Source organism: Triticum urartu, chromosome 3A, assembly GCF_056163025.1.
Source record: "Triticum urartu cultivar PI428250 chromosome 3A, HENAU_Tu73, whole genome shotgun sequence".
Lineage (NCBI taxonomy): Eukaryota > Viridiplantae > Streptophyta > Magnoliopsida > Poales > Poaceae > Triticum > Triticum urartu.
The window spans coordinates 247,156,724-247,165,882 of NC_141875.1; positions in this window are offsets into that span (position 1 = coordinate 247,156,724).

Here is a 9,159-nt window from a genome sequence, read left to right on the forward strand (position 1 = left end):
CACTACATCTCTGAGTGTCCGCAGTGGGACAATGAGAACAAGAAGAAGAAGAAGAAGAGCAAGGAGTATGACTCTGACGACAAGAAGAAGAAGAAATACTCAAAGTCTTCTTCCAAGTCTTCCTCAAAGTCTTCATCACACAAGAAGAGCTCATCTGGCAAGGCACGTGCATTTGTTGGCAAGGAAATGGATTCAGAGGAGGAGTCCGCTTCTGTGGAGGCGGAGGTGGAGTTTGAGGAGGAGTCCGATTCTGGCGTTGCGAGTCTGGCTACAACATACGTTGCCAAGTCCATCTTCAACACTGAAGACAATGACTTCATCACCGACACCGATGCAAATGACAAGGACTACTCCGCTCCTACCTACTGCTTCATGGCACGCGGTGCCAAGGTAAACACACGCACTACTCACTATCAAACATCTAGTGAAGATGACTCTGATTGTGGTTCCAAACCCAGCTACAAAACACTTGCTAAAATTGCAACTGAACAATAGAAAGCTATGGAACATATTCAAAAACTGTTAGACAAAAGCGATGATCTGTTAGACGCTGAAATGACTCGATCTCAGTCCTTAATTGAAGACATAAAAAATCTTCACTTTAAGTATGAGGAACTTGAAAGTCGTCATGAAACGCTCTCAACAACTCATGAAAAGCTTTCCTATGATTATCTTCAAAGGAAGCAAGATCTTGAGAAATTGAGAGCGGCTCATGAAGATCTTCAAAAGGAAAACGAGTCACTTCGCGCCGAATAGATCAATTCAGCTCAGGATGGATTTAAACCACCATGTCTTAAATGCATCGAGCGTGACAACGCTACTTCTGTTCCTGGGTGTTCTACTGCTGCTACTATTGCAATATCTTCAACTGTTGATGTGGTAACTAACCCCTCTACTGAGGATACCACTGCTATTGCTGATGAGAATGCTAGGTTGAAGACATTGCTTGGAACAGGGATGTACAAAAGTCTCAAAGGGCATCAGACACTATGTGATGTCCTCAAAAGGCAGATCCTGAACCGAAACCCTAGGAAAGAGGGTGTTGGGTTCAAAAGGAAAATGAATGCTGAGGGCTCTTACTGAAAACCTCAGAAGTACCCCAAAACCACATGGGTTGCTGCAAAGGAACCTTCAGTGGATCAATCCACCCTATCTGGCTTCACTTATGCTAATCCCATTGTTATTGATGAATCCTTTGATGCAAACTATAAACTGTTTAAGAATCAGAATGGTGAAGTGTTTGCCAGGTATATTGGTAGTAACTACAGGAATGGGCCGCCTATGAAGAAAGTCTAGGTGCCGAAAAGGAGTTTGGACAATCTTCCTGTGAATGTCGTCATGACACCACAAGTGAAGAAGACAAATCCCAGACCACAGGCTTCATATGGTCCAAAGGCTTCATACAGACAGAGGACTCACCTGAGTCGCACTAACACAAATGTTTTGCAGGGAAACCTTACTCAGGCCTATGAATATGAGTGCGTTTCATCAAACCGCCATGTTCATAAGACCAAAAACTATTCTGCTTATCCTTATGAGTACTATTGTCCACCTGCAAGACTTTTTGCTAGGGCTCCAAAGCCAAAGTTCTCAGATGCTGCACTTAGACTCATTGCTTCAAAGCCACCCTTGAAGATGTGGGTGGCTAAGAAAGCTTAACTCTCTTTTGCAGGGAAAGGTCTCTAGCCGAAAACCAAAATCGTTTGAAGCCATTGCTAGGGAACTTAAACATCTTGTAGGGCGCAAGATCAAATTCCCAAATGGTCTTATTATGTATTTTGCTCCTGAGTCGCTTGCCACTTGCCCTATCAGTCCTAACCTCGATCTAAGCTTTCATAATACACTTGCTTGTCAAATGTTTATTCTTCACAATTCTCTTCGTGAAGCCTATCCCCCTAACTGCACTGTAGGGTACGACACCAGCTGCTTCAGAATGGATTATTGATAGTGGGTGTACTAATCACATGACTGGCAAGCGAAGCCTTCTCATGGACTCAACCTTACGTCCATCTGACAAAAGTCACATCACATTTGCTGACACTGGTAAAAGCAAGGTATTGGGTCTAGGTAGAGTTGCAATCTCAAAGGATCAACACATGGATAAAGTCATGCTTGTTGAATCCCTTGGTTTCAACTTAATGTCTGTCTCAATGCTTTGCGATTTAAACATGATTGTGATGTTTGGAAAATAACGTTGCCTTGTTCTAATGGAATCTGACAAGTCTCTAGTGTTTGAAGGGTATCCGAAAGATGATTTGTACGTGGTATATTTCTTAGCAGGACCACAACTTGCTGTATGTCTTCTAGCAAAATCTTCTGAATGCTGGCTCTGGAATCGGAGGCTAGGGCATGCTGGCATGAGGAACCTCCACACCCTTGCAAGGAAGAAGCATGCCATAGGCATCGAGGGCGTCAAGTTCAAGATGGATCACTTATGTGGTGCCTGTGAAGCAGGAAAGATGACGAGGGCCAAGCATCCCTCGAAGACAATCATGACAACAACTCAACCCTTCGAACTGCTCCACATGGACCTTTTTGGTCCCACTCATTACTCAACTCTTACTACTACTGCTTGTCTCTATGGCTTTGTCATTGTTGATGATTATTCAAGATATACTTGGGTGCATATAATCCTCTACAAGACTGAAGTGCAGGATGTCTTTAGACGCTTCGCCAATCGAGCCATGAACAACTATGGCGTCAAGATCAAGCACATCAGAAGTGATAATGGCACTGAATTCAAGAACACTGATCTAGACACTTATCTTGATACTTTGGGCATTACACATGAATTCTCAGCTCCGTACACACCGCAGCAGAATGGCATCGTGGAACGCAAGAACAGAACACTTATTGAGATGGCCCGGACGATGCTTGATGAATACAAGACTCCAAGAAAGTTCTGGCCTGAAGCCATTGATACTACATGCCATATCATCAACCGTGTTTATCTTCACAAGCTTCTCAACAAGACATCCTATGAGCTCCTTACTGGCAAGAAGCCAAATGTCAGTTACTTCAGAGTATTTGGTGCCAGGTGCTGGATCAAGGATCCACATCACACTTCAAAATTTGCACCAAAAGCACATGAAGGTTTTATGCTTGGATATGGAAAGGATTCACACTCCTACAGAGTCTTCAACCTTTTTCACTATAAAGTGGTTGAAACAGCGGATGTGCGGTTCGATGAGACTAATGGCTCACAAAGAGAGCACCTGTCAAATGTGCTAGATGAAGTTCCATCCAGTGAATCAATCAAACTTATGGGAACTAGAGAAATCATACCATCTGAATCTCAGACTGAAGAGGAACTTATCATCTCCGCACCTGATCAAACTGAAGACAATGCTCAGCCTGAAGACAATCCTTCTAACGATGACAATGATCAGCAAGAGCAAAATCTTCGTCCTGTACATCCTCGTGTTGCAAATGAAGTACAGATTGAGAGAATAATTGATAGCATCAATGCACCAGGTCCACTCACTCGTTCGAGGGCAACACAGCTAGCAAATTTATGTTGGCACTTCACATTCATCTCAATATCTGAACCCAAGAAAGTTGAAGAAGCCTTTATGGAACCTGAATGGATTCAAGCTATGCAAGAAGAGCTTCAACAGTTTGAGCTGAATAATGTATGGGAACTGGTTAAGCGTCCTGATCCTCGCAAGCACAATATAATAGGCACCAAATGGATATATCACAACAAGCAAGATGAGCTTGGTCAAGTTGTCAGAAACAAAGCTTGTCTCGTTGCTCAAGGGTACACTCAAGTTGAAGGGATTGACTTCGATGAAACATTTGCTCCTGTGGCTAGACTTGAAGCCATACGCATACTGCTGGCCTATGCAAATCATCATAACATTCTTCTGTATCAAATGGATGTGAAGAGCGCTTTTCTCAATGGCAAGATTGAAGAAGAAGTGTATGTTGCACAACCGCCTGGCTTTGAAGATCCAAAACATCCTGACATGGTGTACAAGCTCAACAAGGCACTGTATGGCCTCAAACAAGCCCCTCGGGCTTGGTATGACACACTCAAACACTTCCTGAAGAGCAAAGGCTTCAAACCTGGTTCCCTCGACCCCACTCTCTTCACGAAGACATATGATGGTGAACTGTTTGTGTGCCAAATATATGTGGATGACATTATCTTCGGCTACACCAATCAGAAATACAGTGAAGAGTTTGGATATATGATGCAAGAGCAATATCAGATGTCCATGATGGTTGAGCTGAAGTTCTTCCTTGGTCTTCAAATACGTCAGCAACGCAACGACATCTTCATATCTCAAGAGAAGTACCTCAAAGATTGCTTGAAGAAATTTGGGATGCAAGACTGCAAAGGCTTCACGACGCCAATGCCAGCCAAACATCATCTGGGTCCCGACGACAATGGTAAAGAGTTCGATCAAAAGGTATACCGCTCCATGATTGGTTCTTTACTTTATCTATGTGCATCTAGGCCAGATATTATGCTTAGCGTTTGCATGTGTGCCCGGTTCCAAGCGGCACCAAAGGAATCGCATCACTTAGCTGTGAAGCGAATTCTCAGATATTTGGCTCACACCCCAACACTAGGATTATGGTATCCAAAGGGCTCAGAGTTTGATCTGGTTGGATTCTTGGATGCTGATTATGCTGGTGACAAGGTGGATCGCAAGTCTACATCAGGCACATGTCATTTTCTGGGATGATCACTTGTATGTTGGTCTTCAAAGAAGCAAAACTGTGTATCTCTCTCCACTGCTGAATCTGAATACATTGCTGCTGGATCTTGCTGCGCTCAACTTCTATGGATGAAGTAAACACTCAAAGACTATGGCATTCATCTGAAGCAAGTGCCACTCTACTGCGACAATGAAAGCGCCATCAAGATTGCCAACAACCCAGTTCCGCACTCGAAGACAAAGCACATTGAAATTCGTCATCACTTTCTCAGAGATCATGTTGTGAAGGAAGATATTGATATCATACATGTCAACACCGAAGAGCAATTGGCAGATATCTTCACCAAGCCCTTGGATGAGAAGAGGTTTTGCAAGTTATGGTGTGAGCTAAATATCTTGGAATCCTCAAATTTCCTGTGATCAGGCACACATCCTAACACTTATGCATATTGATGACTTAGATGTGAAACACACGAAGTAAAGTATATCTTCAATCAATGAAGACTTACATTCTAAGTGTGAATACATTAATGTGGAATTTGACTTTGGAGTGCCATGATAATTTTGCGACGTGTCTAGGTCTAATACCTCCTATACGGTGGGTAACGCCACCACCAAATTTTTCTGTTTGAAGTGTTTCACTCATGGCATTACGTTTGGTATGTCTTCACATTTGGTTTGGCTTCAATCTCAACTTGTCTTCATGATTATCTTCACTATGTTGATTTGATTGTCTTTCTCATATATATATACTAGTGTTCTGTCCTCTACAGCATTCACTTATAGCTATGTCTTCTTGTTGAATCTTATGAACTAAGTGAATGTGATCGGACCCTAACCTCTCTATGCTTTCTATCTCAAACTCTATCTCTCCAAACCATATGCATTCTATTGAAACTGTCGAATATCTTCTCCGCGTCCTTGTCAGCAGAAGATACAGAGACAAACATTAAGTCTGTTTTCAATGCTAAATCCTTTCACCTGAAACCCGGAGAAGTGGGAACGACCACCCAACAATCCAGGCGTGCGTGGGAACGTGGAACAACCTCCGATATGTTGGATGATAGCCACGTGCCCTTCAAATGTGAATCGCCAGGGGCACCTGTGTAATAACACTGTGCCATCCCTGTCCCTATAAATACACGCCTCACCACAGTCATTATCCTTTCTTCCACTCTCGCACAAACCCTAGCGCCACCGCTAGCCCTTGACGACACCGGCGACGAAGCGCTTAGCTGCCGCGACCTCACCGACGCCGTCTTCACGCTGGCCGCGGACATCGTCTTCTCCACCGTCGCCGTAGGTGTCCTCCATCGCCAAGTTAGGGCACAGACGATCGAACTGCTCGGCCTCCTCTCCCACTCCGTCTAGCATCTTCGTGTTGTAAATAAAACTTCCTTTTTACGGCCGCTTTGATCCTATAGATTCATCACTTTCTACCACAAGCAGTTTCTGTTCACACAAGTTGGATCCATTTCATACTGCATCTCATAATAGTATGTTCACTTATGCTTCACAAAGTAGTTAGATTCCTCACTTGTACTTATTCATGGATTCGTACAAATCTGGAACCAACTCTCTATCTATGAGTGAATGTCTTCGCACTATGAGGTCAATGTCTTCTAAACCGATTTATCTTCAAAATCTTCTGAGAATGCATATGACCTCTTCCCCTTCGCTCACACCTTAATGTTGTCACAGGTACATGTCCGTGGGAGAATCCCTTGGTTCTCATAGTCTGCATTCATTTGCAGAATTCTTACAGCATCATATAAATTCTCCCGAAGCCAGTTCCTGTTGACTAGCAAGCAGAAGCCTTTGAAACCTTTGAACATGTTGAAGCCATTTAGTTTGAAGTTCATGGCTAATGAGAAATCAGCAAGGAAGGGTGGCAGACAACGTCGAGGGGGAACATCAAGAGATCTGCCTGATGACCTCTCATAGCTGTACAAGACAGATCCAGAAGAGGATTACAATCAGCACAAGACACGAATCCAATGGATTCGAAGATACTGGGGCGAGAAATGGTTCAAGTACAAGTTTGTGACCCAGGAATATGCTGAGAAGAATGCCATCAAGCGACCATGGGGAGACATCCTATACAGAAATCTTCAACCCAGGTCCAGAGATGAAGCCATTGAACAAGGCTTCTATCCCTGCATGGTCCATGGACCACAGCCTGCGGATGCAGACCCACCGTCATTGCTATGGTGTCGTGACGACAATCTGTTCAAGCACAACTTCCAGTTTGCCAAGAATTCGGCTAAGCAAAACAAGAAGTCATTGGGATTAGACTTCAACCCAGGCCCCTCTGCGCCCCGGGCTGATGGCACACGCAATGTTGAACCCAATATCATCAGACCTTTCTACAACCTTGATGGCCTTATCACTCACATTTCTGTTCAAGGTGCAAAAGTTGATCATTCTGATGATGATGCCGACACTGATGAAGCCCCAGCTCCTACTACAAAGCCAACGAAGCTGAAGAAGCCTAAAGCTTCAAAGTCTGCCTCAGCTCCAAAAATCTTAGGGGCGAAGCCACTGGCTACTGCACCTCCTGAAGACAGTGTGCAGTCTAAAGATCTATCATGTATCTCCAAGAAGACTGAGATGAGAAAGAATACTAATCAGGCACTGACTGCTGCTGCTATTCTGCGCAATGACGCCATTGATCTGTCCAGCGATGAAGATCTTGCAGATGACGCTCTTGAGCAACTGATCAAGAGCAAGGAAGAAGCAGAGATCTTCAATGATTTGCCTCTCTTTGATGTGGCAATCATCCATAACTTCATTGATGAGTGGTTTGACACGCCCAACCTCGGCTTTAAAGATCTGCAACTTCCAATTGGCCTCAGTGTCGCCTTCACTGGCGCCATTGCTTCTGAGCTAGCTCTAGCTCAGCGCATAGTTGAACTGAAGCAAAAGATCGACTATGAGAAAGCTCAGTTCAAGAAGCACATGGCCAAGCTCAGCGTGCAAGATGTGAAAAACTTCAAGATTATGTTGCACGAGCTCAAGGAAGCCTTTCTCAAGAAGCGTGAAGAAGCTAAAGGTTCTCGTGAGTGCATGAAGAGCCTGGCTGACAAGTGTGTGCAAGCCTACAATGAGGTTGAGAAGCGCAAGGCTCTTGGTCGTCCTGGCATCGACCCAAGAATGGCTGCAAAGAAGAAGAAGCCATCAACAGACCAATCTGCACCTTCAAGGCGGGAAGAGCCACGCATAGTCTTTCCAAGCAGCATGACTGGCTCGAAGCCAAAGGTTCGGTCAACCGCTTCAGAACTGAAAAAGACGAGGACTGCCGAGGCTGAAGCCAGAAAAAGGAAAAATCCTGATGCTTCTGATGTCGCTCCCTCCCAGAAGAAGCGCAGAACCAAGAAAGATTGGGCTGCTCCCACAGAGCCCCTTGTTGTAGAACCCATCTCTGTTGCTCGCCCTGATTCCTCGCATCAAGAACGACGGATAGTAGTTCATGAGCCTGCTTCCATAGAGGCTCTTGAAGCTGAAGACATTCCAGCAGTTGACCCTACCGCTGCTGAAGACATTGGTCACCATGACAATGTTGAATATGATGAAGTCCTTCCTCAGATCGAGCACCAACTGGTATCATCACCGGTGCTCACGCACATCGAACTCATCAGCATTGGTCGTCCTCTGACGCCAACTGCTCAGGATGCATCGTGGGCTGATCACCCACAACAACAAGACACCCCGAGTACTCCCCAACAACAACAAGTCACACCACCTGTGCAAGACGAAGAAGACGACTTTGAGGCCCAGCCAACTCCATCTCCACAGGCGTCGCCAGCACTACGCAGGCTCCGCAAAGGACCAAGGCCTCAAGTCCCTCTTTCGAGCGTTCCAGAAGGAGAAGTGCACCACCAATCTGTTGCACGTCAAGTCTTTCCAGATGCCACTCCTACTGTGACTGTCTCTGAATCCGAAGCCAAAATGGCTGAAGATGTTCCGGCTGCATCAGCCGATGAAGAAGAAGCCCCAAGAGTTGCTACACCCCCATCTCACCAAGATGTTGTTCTCGAGGAGAACGTGACCGACCCTCCAGTGCACGAGGAGAATCCTGAGGCTGCCACCACTAACACCACTGAAGCCAATGACTTGGTCATGGTTGAAGACATTGTGGAGCCTGCACCTAACACTGTGCCAGAGGCCAATGAAGCCAATGATGCACCTACAATAGATGTGCAGCCTGACGCCTCTGTTGATGCCACTGCTCCTGTTCCGCCACCAAGGCCATACACTATCGAGCAAGCATTCAACTATGGCCAACTTATCATTGTCAAATGGCCTTTTCTGACTCCTCCGCCTACTGCTAGTCCTCAGTTTGACTATCACGTTGAGCACATGCCTCAGGTTCAGAAGCCAATGCCAAGGTTGCCCAGGTTTCCAGGTACTGCATCTGCACCCGGATCTTTTAATATCAATGGCTTCAAGGCACACAACACCTTCTTTGATAGCGCCAGGAACCCCTACACCA